The following is a 17,042-nucleotide window of genomic DNA, read 5'->3' on the forward strand; positions in this document are numbered from 1 at the left end:
ACAATAAATTAACAATTTGCTATTGCATATCAATCGTATAACCTTAATCAACAAACTTATAATCCAACTATGTAACACATCATAACATAGACTGTTCCAAAGATAAAACATAAAAAGACTTTCCTAAACGATTTAGCACCTGCTACAAACTTCCCTCAAAACTCAGATGAGGTTTATTTTTTTCTGACTTTACTAATCATTTTTCAAAGGATAATGCAACTTAAGGGAAATTTAATTGTTTTAGGGAACGAAAATAATACATCGTAATTATTAAATCTTTTTTCGGACTGTTGCACACACACACACACACACACATGTGTGTGTATTTACATATGTGTGTGTTTGTATATATATCTATATATCTATATATCTATATATCTATATATATATATATATATATATATATATATATATATATATATATATATATATATATATATATATATATATATATATATATATATATATATCGATGTTTTAAAAAAAATTCAACTGCAATTTTGAGGGGGGGGGGGGGTTGTAGGCTGAGGTGTGTCGTCATTTTAGGAGGGGATCTGGCTTTTTGTGACGACGTGCGACGGAGGGGAGGGGATAAAAATCGTCAAAAAAGTGTGACGTAATTTATGGATGACCCCTATATATATATGGAGGGTGCCAAACTGAAAGTACGCCCCGGGCGCCGGGAAGGGTCTGATTTATGGATGACACCCAACTACAGGAATGCTGATTCAAGAAAATTCTATAACGGCAATATTTTTTATCTCACAATACGCAGATTTTTAGGGCTACATGCAGACGTTTTTTCCGGGGGGGGGGGGTCTAGATTTCCCGGGATGGGGGGGGGCACTAGTAAAAATATGTTTAATATATAAATTCCATCTCGTTCGGGGGGGGGGGGGGCTCAGCAGAGGCGTAGCGAGGGGGGGGGGACATATGTTCCCGGGCGCCGACCTTAGGGGGCGCCAAAATGGGTTGGAAAGTAAATTGAAAGCTTGAGGTGGGGGTGCAAATCAAAAGTTTGAGGGAGGGTGTGCACATTGAAAGTTTGTCCCCGGGCGCCGGGAAGGGTCGCTACACGTCTCTGGGGCTCAGTCGTCGTTTCCCCCCCCCCCCCCTTGGTTAGACAAAGGCTATGGAAGCAAATCCAAAAAGAAAAGCAGGCTGAAATCGGAGTCAATGGCATCAATGGCGCATAACCAGTTGACACGTAACGCTTAATTGTGTTGGAGGCGTGGTCGAGTCGGCAAAAAGCTCATGGTTGATAAATTCGAACAAAGTCTCGAGTTCAAAACCCACTGGCAGATAAATCTCGATCCCCTTCAACACTAATAATTAAGAACGAAGAAGAAGAAGAAGAAGAAGAAGGTCAGGCTTTTATCTCAGAGCTCTAGTCACACTCTAGTGGGCTTTCCCCCCTAGTTATTTTAACTATAAATTGACTTTTGAAAGTTGTTCGTCAGTAACTTTTATTTTGCACACATTTGAGACTTATTATTGCTAATGTTTCGAATTCATTCTACGCTTGACTAATTTAATTTATGCAAATGTTTTGGATTTTAGAAAAGTTAATTTAAAACAGCAATAAAGAGTTAATTAAATTTTAATTTTCTCTTAAGCCTTAACCTTTAACTAAGGTTTCGGTTTTCCTCATCCGAAACTCCGAACAGTTTTTATTTTGTACCAACATTTTTAAACTCTTTATAGGCTACCTTTTTTTTTTTAGCCTAAAGCAACAAGATAAAAGAAGTAATTGAAGGGCTCAGTGGAAAAAGTACTTAAGTGTATTTTGAGAGTTTTGAGAAAAATGAGTGCAAAGTTGTTAAATTGAAGCTGAAATACCAAAACAGCTAATGCAAAGTGTTCGAATTAAGCTACTTCGGTACTTTTTCCATGGCCCAAATTTACAGGGATGGTTAAGGGTAGGTAATCAAATAATATAGATCTACCGGTCTTAACTCATTTTTGAAAAAATGTAACTTAAGTACTTTTTCCACTGAGCCCTTCAATTTGAAATTTGATTTGTAAGACGCTAACGACAATGTGTTTTCGACTGCATTTAATTTAATTTAAACGAGTTTTTTTTCTACCACCCTCACCCCTTCGCATCTCACCACTTGAAGAAGCGAAGCGGTGAAGTTCCAAACCAAGTACACCGGCTGAGTCAATCGCTAGTGAGAGGTAACGTCTACTTGCCGCTTGTCAACACGTTTGCGGCTAACAGTGGATGTTTTAACTCTTGGTTCTCAATTTTGTTTTGATTAATTCAGCCATTCTTCTGTAAAACAAATACATATAGATTCTATTTATTTTAAATTTATTCTGCACGTTAACCCTAGCAGTGTTGGAAAAATATACTGACTTTTGTAAGTATGCATTTTTTCCTCAACGCGCACTAACGCTACATCTGCTAATAAAGAAGCCTAGAGTGAGAGTCTTAAATCACTAAATCTAGTTCTAGAACTAGATTCTAGATCTAGATCGTTTCATAACTATTGTTAACTGTTCCTATTTTTGAAATAATCCGGTGTCTACTCAATTTTTCGTAATGAAAGTTAATTCACATGATCAATGTAAGCGAAGTAAATAAAATGCACTTTGTTAGAGTGGGGGGGGGGGGGGGGGGGTAAGATACATTCATCAACCTCTTACACCCCCCCCCCCCCCCTTACCGTCTTAATAATATCATTAGCGCCACTAGCCCACTTTAATTAACTGCAGTGACGTTTCAAAAGATGTCCCATAGAGCCATAGAGTAAATATTAATTATTTATGCAGAAGTTTGTTTTTCCTAATGATTCTAAATGTCAGGGGTTTGACTCCAAACAGTGAAACACTAGGTTTGATAATAGATTCTAAATCTGCTGCATTCATGTGATGTGGTGAAAACACTACACTCATTTAAACTTGAAACAAAATTAATTTAATAATTAGGCCTACTATACTTAGAATATCTATCTTTGTAACATTCCTAAAATATCATCTAGACCTAGAAGAACATCTCACTTGGGAATATAGCCATGTGGCAGCCTATAAGAAAAAAATATTTACACATCTTCTTAATTTCATGAATTGTTTAGTACAGCAGACTTGAAAAAAGGCATGCCTCAGCTTTCAGCTATTGCCAAAAAGTACATCAGTAATGTCAATATGCTTGGTGAAAAAAAAACTTTAAAAAAAATGTTAATTTTGATAATTAGGTGCAGATGACAAAGGGATTTTTATTAAATAAAAACATTGTCAGACAAGGATTTTAACAAAGCATGTCTAAAACACAGAGCTTTAACTTTAAAGATGTTTTGTTTTGTGTTCACTTTTGCCACCTCATTATGTTTTATTATGAATCAAAAGGACTTCTTGTAAAAACTTAATTAATTTAAAAGCAAAAACAAACAATAAACAAAAAAAAACAAAACAAAAAAACACAAACAGCTCTGAGATTACTTTTATGTAATAAAGTTTGATTGATTGTTTATTGTATGGTAAATCAAGTTTATTAAGTTCAGTTTTTTTAAATTCAATAAAAACATCAGATTCGACATTAATTTTAGACCAACTGATCTCATTGGAGAAGCCTTAATAGCTTGGGGATGTTAAAGAAAACACCATTGACAACTATTTTTGGTAGAATTGATTCCTCTAGTCCTGGGGAGACTGTATAATTCATGAAGAGAAAGTCCCTATTGCTCGGAGCGTATTGATCCCAGATTTTGGCTAGGACTAAATTTAATTAGTGTAGAGGGAATTGGTTAATTGAAAATGGTAGGAACAGCTAATGTATTGCCTGGTGGTTAAATAAGGTATTGGTTACTCTTGTGGTAAGGTGTGAGCGGGGGTGGGCGTGTGTGAACGTAAAAGGGCTTTTGTTTTAGGACAATCGTAACATTACCACTACATTATCAATAACTGCGACATCAAAGTCAATAAAGATTATATTAATAACCTTGGAAAGAAGCTTTTTTAATTGCTTAATGATTACATTGACCTTTATGGGGGTTATTGGGTGCACAGCGACTGTTAATTATAGATGAAGTAGATTGGGGAACATTTAAAAGTGTTACCTGGTAAAATTGAGTAAAGTATTTGATTGTGCATGGTGTGCAGAGTTAAAGGTAGCTTTTATTACAGATAAGATGAATGTTTCTTTTGCTGAGACATCTATTCTTATATGTTGACTTTTATTTGTTGTCTAGTAAAAGGGTTTTAAAATGTGAAATTAAAATATATTTTTTATATTGTGCAACTACAATTTGACATTATTAATTATTCATGGGGCCTTCCTTCTCTTTTATTTGAATGTTAGTTGTTAGGTCATTGAAACTTCAACTATTTAGCTCATTCAAAATTTGTTAATTTTATAACTAAACAGACGGTAGATAAAGTCTATATGTAAAAGACAAGACTAATGCCAAGTTTGAAAAAAAAGTGCATTTTTCTCTGTCCAGATTTAAAGCCACGCACACAATCTTCATTTTAAATTATCTCCCCTATCCTATTTGTAAAGACAGATGGTCTTAGAATCGGTTATTCAGTTAGTGCCACATAGGGCAACAAATACATTTGGCTCATGTGTAAGGATGACGGCAGCGTTTGTTTTAAACATTTTGATTCGCAGGGGGGGGGGGGGGGGATGAAAGATGGGGGTGGTCCATACTTAACGTCACACGGTTACAATTTGAATGGGTGGGGGGGGGGATGCAGATGTCGTTTATCTGCGACCCCTAATTCAATAATAACGTTGACGACGTACGCATGTTTTCCTATGCCTCTACAACGATTTCACAACGTGAGTGCCAGTCTGTGTGTACTGCACATGACGATGCTGGCCTGGAACGTGGGGGTGACTGGGTCGGGACAGGTTCCATGTTGTTTTATGACACAGACACGACGTCAGCAGACTACACGGTCCGTGAATGCAAGATGGTTCTAAGATTACGTCTGTCTCGCTCTGGGTGGGTGTCTGACAGAGTGTCTTGTGTCGTTGGGGGAGCTGGTTGGTGGTCATCTTATCGGATTTCATGTTGTATTCGTTGTTTCTTTCAGACATTTTTTTAAAGGAGGGGTGTGGGGCGGACCTTGGTTAAAGGATTTATTTTCTATATAAATCATTGTTTTTATCCTCTTCGCACGAAGTGGTAGGGAGCAGTGTACTTGCCCCCCCCCCCCTACCCGAAAGAAACTGCTTGTACTTTTAACTTCATATTCATATAAAAGAGGTAGAAAGAATGAGCGGGGTATGAGAACTATGTGGTATTGATTATATGATTAAGTGTGGGGGATAGCTTGTCAGATGATCATGTAGGCCTACTTGGGTCATATATATATATATATATATATATATATATATATATATATATATATATATATATATATATATATATAAGATCTGTAATGTATGTACAACATTACAGCATACACGCGCAGGCCCCTTTACATAATTATTCATGTGTGCCAAGCGTTGGTACCGGCCTCTCCTCTTGCCACTGTTGCAGAAGATAATGTTCGGTGAGGTTTCGATTTTTTTCCCTTTCCTGTGTAAACAAAGTCACGTGGTTCCCGTTTGCAAACATGTTGTTTACATTTGTGTTTACTGGATAAAAGAGCGCTGGAACAAAACAACGACACACTCTCTGTTATCTCCTTGTTGTTTTTGTTGCTGTTATGATCGGATTATGACCAGTGCGATGGTGGGGGGTAGTAATTAGTTGGGGTGGGGTGGCTGATTACTCGAGAGTGTTTATAGAGGACCGTGGTTTGATTAATCATGCCTTACTATGGCCGTAATTTTTTTTTTACTTCTGTAAAGTAATTATTGTGCGCATTGTTTTTTTCTGGTGTAAAACTACAGAATTATGGCATAACAAAAAAAATGACATGAACTTTGAGGTTATAATCAGTCGAATTTTTTTGTCTATGGGTTGTCTCGGTCTCTCAACCCTATGGGAGTCAGGCAGAGGCGTAGCGAGGGGGGCGGGGCGGGGGGTGCGGACCGCACCGGGTGACACCATTTAGGGGGGTGACACCAAGGCAAAAAATGGTAAAATATATAGAGAAAAATTTGAGGGGGGGGGGGTGCAAATCAAAAAAGTTCGAGGGGGGGGGGGTACAAATCGAAAATTGAAAGTTTGTCCCCGGGAAGAGTCTCTACGCCTCTGGGGGGTGCCACCATTTGGTACCGCACCGGGTGACACGCGACCTCGCTACGCCACTGGAGTCAGGGGAATACTATGTCTAATTAGTCAAATAGCAATTAAAATGAGAAGAACTGTACTGTAATAAGTGTTTGTTTACCAATGAACAAAAGACGGACAGTAAACAAGCCCAAGGTAGACAACAAACAGGCTGTTTTGTCTGACGGAGATGACAAACATATTTTCCCGCCTATCTCTCGCCCCAAGATAATGCTGTTGGTCCCACTGGGGAGCAGACGATCACGGTCTGCAGCCGTGCCGGTCACGTGATAACCTACATCTCTTTGAGGATGGTGTGAAACGTTTCCTATTGATTTTTCTCAATCATTCTGATCCCCTGCAGTCAAGCACAATCTGGGTATTGATGAGGATTGGTTGGCACGCGCCGATGAACATACCAGCAACTGTATACTGTGCCGGGAGAGGTCGCTGCATTATAACTGCGCGCGGTAGAAAAAAAAGACATCTTTATAGCAGTATAAAAATGATGCAGGAGAATAAACTAGGCAGTAGTAGCAGTATTAAAACCAAGTGGGCAGTGTACAGCTGTGAGCTGTCGTGAAGTTGGTTGTCATAAAACGTTGGCACTAAAAACTTGCCATTTGGGTTGCTGACATTCCTCACGTTACATCGTTGGCCTCTCCACACCAACTTCTCCCTTCACATTAAGTCAGTACATTCCCGATATCCACCTCTTTTCCCCATAACATTTTTTAAGTCAGTCCCTTCACGATATCCACCTCTTTTCGCCATAACATTTAAGTCAGTCCTTTCCCGATATCCACCTCTTTTCCCACATCATATATCCACCTTACGTTATACTTATTCCATAACATTTAAGCCAGTCCCTTCAAGACATCCACCTTACGCCATACTTTTCTCTCAACATTTCATTCACTTTCCATCCTACGTTATACTTTTCCTTTAAATTGAAGTCAGTTTCTCCACGATAGCCTTCCTACGTTATAATTTTCCTTTAAATTGAAGTCAGTTTCTCCACGATAGCCTTCCTACGTTATACTTTTCCTTTAACATTTCCCCCATCAACAATCAAGACAATGTGTAGAATACGATGATGTTTAAGTGATACTCTAACTAATCTTGTGAAGGTTTCCTTGCCCATCCAGCTCTATTACATATTGAGTTGTGAGCCAAGTTTGCTAGCTTGAGCTATGGGAAGACACGAATTTTCCTTCCCCATTGACCGACTGTTCCCGGTGCGGAAATTATCTTTCTCTGTCACATTCTACTTGTTACGGTACTACATTTTAAGCAGTGTTTCTTTCAGACTTTTTTCCTCCGGGGCGGGGGGAGGGAGGGAAGGAGGACACTGGTAAAATATATTTTTCTATATAAATTCCATTTCTTCCGGGGGGGGGGGGTTAGACTTTCTTCGCCCCCATCCCTCGAAGAGATGCCTGGAAGAACCTCTGATTTTAAGAGATTAAAAGTACTAAGTATCGAATATCAATGTGGTACCGGTACAATGTATATAGTTTTGTTACCATTTTGCCGTACATACAATAATGATACTTGTAATGTTATGTCTCACTTCTCACTCTAACGTTAGGCTAATACCTACAGTAGTAGAGCTAGGTTTGTATAATTTGTATAATCGTTATCGGCGAGACTAGCTAAACGATTGTGTAGGTTGGGCTGATTGACAGGTTGCACACCGTAATTACCCTTGTAGGATTACCCTTGTAGGAGACAGTAAATAACAAACACGCCTACATCTAGTCTGTCGATAACTATCAGTGCACGGTAACATGTCTAAACACAGCCTTGACATGTCAGTTATCTCAACTGTGGTGACCTGCTCACGTGACAATGTGGATACATTTTTTATACTGCTGCTAGTTCTGGTGCACTTCCGGATATTTACTGAAGTCAACGTACTGGAGATCTGTCGCACTGTGACTCACAGATAACCGCATTCCCATTGGTCAGTCGCAGTCACGTGCAGCCGTGGTGACAACAACTGTCGCTCGAACTTTGACTTGTGTTGCACGTGGAGTAAAAAATTTTATCACGCTGTTTATCGTGGCCAACATTATCGATAGGTTGTAGCTCGTTACGGTGGGGTGGGAGAGGGGGGGGGGGCTGGGTGAAAGTATTGTGTACATGGCGGGGCGCATCGGCAGCACCATGTACATGAGTCTTCCGTAGTGTTGATTTGATCTATTGCCCCACCCCTTCCACAAAAGTAGCAAATCGTTACAAAAAGTCCCCCCCCCCATCCCCCGATGACTGCAAAGTCTTCCCAGTCAGCAATGTCATTTTTGTTCTTCTTTACGAATGTATCCAATTGTCATTATAGCATACTTCTATATGGATCTAATGTAATCCGACCAAATCGTTAACATAGATTCATGTTTTTTTTAATGTTCGGTTAAAAAAGCCATACGTACATACATGTTGAAAACAACAAGCAGTAAAAATTTGTTGAGTACACCTACTGTCTTTTCATTTAAAAAAACAACCAGATCTAGTTGCTGTATAGGAAGCAAGGATAAAGCTTCTGAATAGTCCCAGTTTGTGCGTGACTCTACATGAAATATAGACTCGAATATTTCCCTTTAGCCAACCGATCGATTAGTTTAACAAACAAATAACTTTCTTCAAAATGGCTACCAGATCTAGTGGTGAACGGGACACATTGCCAGGTAAAGATCGCTGCCCAGTGACCGGGTTTAGAGCAAATATTTTTGTTTGAGAAAGAAAATAATTCAGAAATACACGGGCAGTCTAGTTTCGTTTTTCATTTTAAAAATGTATTTTAATTAATTTCATATAATTGCTTTGAGAAAAACTTACTTTGTTACATTTTTTAACACTCACCAAACACCTACCCCCCACCCTCCTTTCCAAGATTCATAATGTGGTTCCTGTATGACCCCCAAATTGCCAGATTTTTTTGATGTACTGCCAAGATAAATTACGTAACGTGAGTTGTGTGATTATTTTTTTTTAGGTATTATGCCCAACAGAATTGCGTAAACGTGCCTTCAGAATGATGTGTCCTATACTATAGACCAGGTATACTTCGGTGTGATTTGTTTTTTTTTACATGGAGGTCGTCAAAAATTCAACTGCAGTTTTGAGGGGGGGGTGGGTGTAGACTGAGGTGTGACGTCATTTTAGGGGGGGGGGGGTCTAGCTTTTTGTGACGATGTGTGCCGGAGGGGAGGGGGGGGGTAAAAATCGTCAGAAAAAAAGCGTGACGTAATTTATGGATGACCCCATGTTTAAAGATCCCCCTGTTTTTGTGGGTTTATAGTTGTTTATTTTGTTTAAATCATTACATCTTGTCAACATCCTATACAAAATTTCCCACTATTTTTAGCTCAAGTGTGTAATCTCTGGCATGTAACGACATGTGAAGGTTATTTCGTTATCTGCCTGGGACATCAGTACTAGATACTTAATAAACAACATGATGCAATCTTTATGTTAGGTCAAAAATCCCCACCCCTAGAAGTCATCAAGTAGACGAATTTAAGAATTGATTAACCTAATTTCTACACAAGACGATTCTAGCTAATCTGTAGCAGAAAATATAGCGGTGACAGCTTTAGTTTATAGTAGAAACACGAACATGTACAGCCGTAAAACTAAGGGTTTGAGAGTTTATTTTCTCCGCTCTAAAAATCACGCGCGGATAGCGCGTGGTTGAAGTCACGTCAAAGTCTCGTGATCTCTGTCTAGCCGACGATTAGTTTTTGTAATATGGGTCTAGCGTGTATCCAAAGATTGGGTTGATCTCAGACGTTGCTTTATTCAAATTTAGGAAAGCGACAAAGGGTGTCAAGCTTTCGTTAAGTGTCCAACGTTGTCGTTTGGGAATATGTGCACCGTTGTTAGCAAAATCCTCTAAATATACGCTGGCACACTATATTATTCTAGTGATTATAAATAGGGCCTACTCTTTATAATAAGCGGAGCTAGTCTTTCAGTTGAGGGGGGGGTGCTTGATATTTCTAAGTTTATATCTGTTGCGTGTGTTGGGGTGGGGGGGTGTCCTTCCCGAGTATCGCCTAAGGCTGTAGAAGTATAAATTAAATAAACACGAAGAAAAGAGCATTTTATATACAATTAAAAATATAAAAAGTTTATTTTACTTTTGATACGTGTATATATTTCTAATTGTATTTCCGATTTTTTAAGTCTACCCCCCTTCCGCCTCCCTCTGTTGAAGTATGCCCTGTATTGGTTCACCCACTTGAGCTAATTACAATACGGCAAAACAGTTCCGCTCTATCGAAATAGTTTTAATTAACTTAACGTTTACTTTTGAAAATAATTAATTCATTAGCACAGCCTAGAAACAGTGAATCTCAGAGTCGACAATATGGCCTCCAACTATCAAAGTAGCTAAACTTAGTGAATCTCAGAGTCGGCACTATGGCCCCCAACTAACAAAGTAGCTAAACTTAGTGAATCTCAGAGTCGGCACTATGGCCTCCAACTATCAAAGTAGCTAAACTTAGTGAATCTCAGAGTCGGCACTATGGCCTCCAACTAACAAAGTAGCTAAACTTAGTGAATCTCAGAGTCGGCACTATGGCCTCCAACTAACAAAGTAGCTAAACTTAGTGAATCTCAGAGTCGGCACTATGGCCTCCAACTAACAAAGTAGCTAAACTTAGTGAATCTCAGAGTCGGCACTATGGCCTCCAACTATCAAAGTAGCTAAACTTAGTGAATCTCAGAGTCGGCACTATGGCCTCCAACTAACAAAGTAGCTAAACTTAGTGAATCTCAGAGTCGGCACTATGGCCTCCAACTAACAAAGTAGCTAAACTTAGTGAATCTCAGAGTCGGCACTATGGCCTCCAACTATCAAAGTAGCTAAACTTAGTGAATCTCAGAGCAGGTGATATTGACCCTACCGTTCAATAAGTAAACAGTGAATCTCAGAGTAGGTGTTATGGACCCAACCACCGCTATATCTAAACACAGTGAATCTCAGAGTAGGTATTATGGACCCAACCACCGCTATATCTAAACACAGTGAATCTCAGAGTTGTCGATAAGGACCCAACCGTTCAATAACTAAACGGAATCTTAATTTTTCTGGATTTGGGGTAAAGAGTTTTATATTTACAAATTTAATATGCAGCTTTGGCTGTAAATGGTAGCGCCACTTATTTTAATTTTTCAAAAGGGATTCAAACGGGCCTGACCTCATCCCCCCCCCCCCCCCCATCTCTAGTCGCGTCTTTAGAAATGATACTGATATCGATGGATTTGAAGGAGACTGTTTAAAACATAGTTGGATGTTGTATCCGAGAAGGGCTGATGTATTTAAGGAGGCTGTGTCCTAGCCATAGAGGCTGTGTTCTAGCGAGTGTCATAACGAGTTTGTGTTTCAAGCGATAGATACTGTGTCCTAAAGTTAGACTGTCCTAAAATAAGAGTCTTGTGTCCTATCGTTATTAGCTGTGTCCTAAAAATAGAGGTTGTGTATTAACGATAGAGACTGTATCATAAAGTTAGAAGCTATGTCCTAAAAATAGAAGTTGTGTATTAAAGATAGAGACTGTATCATAAAGTTAGAAGCTATGTCCTAAAAATAGAAGTTGTGTATTAAAGATAGAGACTGTATCATAAAGTTAGTAGCTGTGCCCTAAAGTTAGAGACTGTGTCCTAAAAATAGAGGTTGTGTATTAGCGATATAGGTTGAATCCTCAAGTTAGAAGCTGTGTCCTAAAATAGAGGCTCTGTTCTAGGTACAGCTCTCCAAACCTGTGGATGAGGAGTAAGCAAGGGGATTATATTACTGAGGGTGCATTGGAACTTTTCCGAATAATTTATAATGTCCTGAATAGCGGGCATTATATGTGTAAAAATAATATAACAGTTTATAAAAGTCATGCTAAGACAGTTTTTTTGTAGACTGAAAAAACACACGGCTGTATTATCTTTGAATGCTCAATGTTTAATGCTTGTAAAGCCATTTTTGTTTAGTGTTTTCGTTTTTTAGCATTCCTAGATTCCAGAGTAGGTACGTGTACGCAGTGTGTTGGCAGTGGTACGGGTGGTCAATTATACACCAATGTTTTTTTTAAAACTTTCTTTTAACTGATGGTTACGATTCAACTGTTGACTTTTAAAGTCCATGTTGTATGTGTACGTGAGTATCTGTGCATGTATGTGTGTGAGTACGTGTGCATGTATGTGTGTATGACATGAAAACCGTTAGCACGTGTCAGACCGACCTTGTATGGCATTTTTTTTTTACCTGTGCTGTGTGCTTCGTTTACCAACTTCTGGCATTTTTCTCTCTTGACATTTTTTTTTATCCTGGAATTCTGGGGTGGTGAAGTAGTGAGTCTGGGGGAGCGTTGTGCTTCAGGGGTTCTAAGCCTGTTGTTTGCGTACCCCGTTCTGCAATGGAACCGGAAGCATGTTTTACAGTACAAATACTGACAGTTATGTAATTCTGCCTTACAGTACAAAACAATACAAATACTGACAAATCTGTAATTCTGTCTCATTACAAAATGATACAAATACTGACAATTCTGTAATTCTCCCTGTTGTGTAAAACTAGTCAACTAGGGTCTATTCAAAGACTAAAATATAAGAAAAGCTGTCAGTGTTTTGGTCAGTGTCTTGGTATAGGGGTCTGTAGAACTGTAACTTTACAAATAGGGTGGTATTTTGTTATTCTCTAATTGTGTTATCTGGTGGTATTATGGTTGTTTTCTGGTGGTATTTTGTTGTTTTTTAATTGTTATCTAGTGGTATTTTGTTGTTTTGCAATTGCCTTCTCTGATTATATTGTGGTGGTGTTTTTATAACAACTCAACTGGGAAAAAATTAATTGCAAAATCTTCCTGTAATGACTGCTGTACAAATACAATCAATTACCATAAATATAAATTTACACCCTTTATTGCAACGTAATCTTTCGTTCGCTGTTATTATTTTGTATTGCATAAATCACTTCATAATTTAAATGGCTAATTCATGCAAGTTTTGTTGTTGGTTGCACAAAGCATGTTGTTGACAGTACTTTACTGTTATCTGATGGGCTGGATAAGACCACAGTCGTGTGGTGTCTTACCACTTTCTCATCATCACCAGTCCACCACTGTGACGAGGGGCGTCGGTTTGGGGAGGGGGGTATACATTTAGGTGTGACGTTAATGTAGAGGGGATGGGGTCTGGTTTTAGTGACGATTTGTGACGAAGAAGTGATGAAGGTGTGAGGTAAAAGATGATTTTAAAAAGCATGACTTCATTTACGTGTGACCCCCATACCGGTACCTTTTTCATCCATTTATTATCTTTATTTCGACTGTATTCCAACAATTTAATTTTTTAAAAACTTAGACGGGGTAAAAAGAACACTGCTTACTACAAACGTTTAGCTACAGTTTAAATTTATCAACACTACGGACTCAAATCAACTTATGCCATGTTCACGTGCCACATGCCAATTTAAATTGCAGCTAAACGTTTGTAGTAGGCAGTGCTCTTTTTAGCCGGTCTAAGTTTTTTTTTAAATTAAATTGTTGGAATGCAGTCAAAACAAAAATAATCGTCACTAAAACCTCACTAAAAACTCTCACTCAGACACAACTCAGCAAGCCAATGTGGCAAGTCTTGTGTAACCAAGGCTTGCCAGATAAAACATGACTATGGCGTCAACGGATCTGGTTAACTACAACCTGTAGGGTTCAGGTTTGTCCGAGCCAGCAAATAACGCCGGTTGATTTGATTTCGCCATTGAGCACCAGGAAAATAACCACAGCTTGGGTTCCATATCTGTACCACGATGCCAAGGAAAAAAGACCCTAGTTTTTTTTAAGGAGGCTGTTTATAAATAGAAGTAATAAATTACTTAGCGGGGAGTCTTAGACATAAAATTCTCATAAACACATTTTTATGGCGGATAGAAAACAATCGATGACCTAATGACCTGCGAGCAACAGGGAGTGAAGCGAACTTTTGTTCGTGTGCGTTGTCTCATGTTTCTGCTATGGATTGGTCTGGATGTTCCCAGCATGTGGATTTGAGCATACAAGAACATAACGAAGCAGGTTTCACCTTTATTGTTCTGTACTCTGAGGAAATAATTTATGGGGTGAGGGGATTGGATCAAATTTAAGTATGTAATATAAATTGTGCTGGGGCGTTTATGAGCGGTCCTATTTTAGAGTGTAGGGCGAACATAGATTCTAGGTCGCGCTGAAGTGTAGTACCATATACAATCATTAGGGGCCATCTATAAATGACGTTAGCCTATTTATTGGAACTACACGTAGCCACAAAAAAGCGCCCCTAGGGTCGGCGCCCGGGGACATATGTACCCCCCCCCCCGTCTCTACGCCTCTGAGGGGACAGCTATCTGGAGCAACGGAGCCGCATGTGGCTCCCTTATGGCTCTTTTGATGACTATTATATTTTGTATTAAAATCACTTACTCATACTCTAATCACTCAATTCGTGTTTTCAAAGTATGGCTCCAGAAATAAAATAAAAAAAGAAACCTCCAAAAGTCCACCCTAAAGAACATCAGCTGTCATTGATGATTTTTGTATCGTAATCAGTTTTATCAAGTGTTTTCTAAAATTTGGGTGCGACACATAGATTAGAGCAACAAAAAATGATAAACAGATTCACTTATCAGGTTTAGATTAAAACTTGGATTAGAAAATATTTAATTCAACCTTGTCCTTCCCTAGTTGTCCTCCAGAGATAAAAATTTTCCATTCACTTTCTCCCGGTCGAGTAGTTTTTTTTGGCGTGTTGTCTAGTTGCGTCACCGCTGTGTACGACTGCAGTAAATGAATGAAATCGAGACAATTGCTAAAAATAGGCGGAGCACGTGTCTATTTGGGTCAGACAATAAGGGAACTCCGAGTTGCCAGAAAAAAAAAGTAGGCCAGAAATAAAATGAGACTACGTGAAGGAATGAACCCAGGTCAAAGGTCACGCGACGTGACTTACAAATACTCTCGGTACAGTTAGTCTTTGGCCAAACAAGCCGTTATCAGCCGGTAATCTATCTTGTGCTCTTGGAGATCGACTGTGCTCGCTTCAACCGAGCTTTGTGAAACTCGTTTCATTTTTTTCTATACAGGATTCTGTGCTTTGGTAAATATATTCTCGTTTTTTAATGTAGCTTACTATTGATTACCGTTTTCTTCAGTGAAGGTGTTGACGTAATCGACTGGCATCGGTAGTAAAAATATCCTTACACAAAGATCCACAGTACTTAAGTACTCACGCTCGATTATTTTGTACTTGCGAAAGCACATTAATAAATCGATACTTTCCATTATGTATTCAGTTGAAAAGCCACCCCCCCCCCCTCCTACCCCCTCCTTCCCCAAACTACAAGTGTTGTGTTAGAAAACTCCCCCCTCACACTTCTGACAAGTCTATAACGGCGTTAGCTGCAATTTACTTCTGCTTTGGTTTGTTATCTTTTCAGAGACTAAGCGGTCGGTTCTGGGACGCCCCCCCCCCCCCCCTCTCCCCCACCCCGGCGCCGAAACTAAGACAGGTCTGGAAAGTATAAATTTGCTTGAGTTGCCTGAAACGGGGTACTTGACTTTGCGTAAAGTTTAGAAGCTAGAACTATACACTGTTTACAAAAAAAAGTTAGAAATAATTCAGAATCCATTGTCTGGCAGCTTATAGCACTAGGTTCATAGCACCCAACCACCATTGTTAGTAGCACCCAACCACCATTGTTAGTAGCACCCAACTACCATTGTTAGTAGCACCCAACCACTATTGTTAGTAGCACCCAACCACCATTGTTAGTAGCACCCAACTACCATTGTTAGTAGCACCCAACTACCATTGTTAGTAGCACCCAACTACCATTGTTAGTAGCACCCAACCACCATTGTTAGTAGCACCCAACCACCATTGTTAGTAGCACCCAACCACCATTGTTAGTAGCACCCAACCACCATTGTTAGTAGCACCCAACTACCATTGTTAGTAACACCCAACTACCATTGTTAGTAGCACCCAACTACCATTGTTAGTAGCACCCAACCACCATTGTTAGTAGCACCCAACCACCATTGTTAATAGCACCCAACCACCATTGTTAGTAGCACCCAACCACCATTGTTAGTAGCACCCAACTACCATTGTTAGTAACACCCAACTACCATTGTTAGTAGCACCCAACTACCATTGTTAGTAGCACCCAACCACCATTGTTAGTAGCACCCAACCACCATTGTTAATAGCACCCAACTACCATTGTTAGTAACACCCAACTACCATTGTTAGTAGCACCCAACTACCATTGTTAGTAGCACCCAACCACCATTGTTAGTAGCACCCAACCACCATTGTTAATAGCACCCAACCACCATTGTTAGTAGCACCCAACCACCATTGTTAGTAGCACCCAACCACCATTGTTAGTAGCACCCAACCACCATTGTTAGTAGCACCCAACCACCATTGTTAGTAGCACCCAACCACCATTGTTAGTAGCACCCAACCACCATTGTTAATAACACCCAACCACCATTGTTAGTAGCACCCAACTACCATTGTTAGTAGCACCCAACTACCATTGTTAGTAGCACCCAACTACCATTGTTAGTAGCACCCAACCACCATTGTTAATAACACCCAACCACCATTGTTAGTAGCACCCAACTACCATTGTTAGTAGCACCCAACCACCATTGTTAATAACACCCAACCACCATTGTTAGTATTGAGACCGACCTATATCACGTGAAAACGTCTATGTATAAAGATATAGGGAGCATATGAAAGTTTAAGGAACACATGGAAATACAGGAAACATGAAGATACAGGGAACTTTTAAAGATACAGGGAACTTTTAAAGATACAGGGAACTTA

General features: G+C 39.3%; 1 protein-coding gene across 1 annotated transcript in view; it reads left to right on the plus strand.

Moving 5' to 3' along the window:
- Positions 1 to 2,160: 2,160 nt before the first annotated feature.
- LOC131955557 (uncharacterized) overlaps positions 2,161 to 17,042 on the plus strand; it is a 78,457-nt gene continuing 63,575 nt past the window's right edge. Inside the window, exon 1 of the mRNA XM_059319716.1 lies at positions 2,161 to 2,363. The gene's annotated coding sequence lies outside the window, so the exon portion shown is untranslated. The remainder of the gene's footprint in view (positions 2,364 to 17,042) is intronic.

This window comes from Physella acuta, unplaced genomic scaffold (assembly GCF_028476545.2).
Source record: "Physella acuta isolate Inbredline_101_S28 unplaced genomic scaffold, ASM2847654v3 ptg001078l, whole genome shotgun sequence".
In the NCBI taxonomy this organism is placed as follows: domain Eukaryota; kingdom Metazoa; phylum Mollusca; class Gastropoda; family Physidae; genus Physella; species Physella acuta.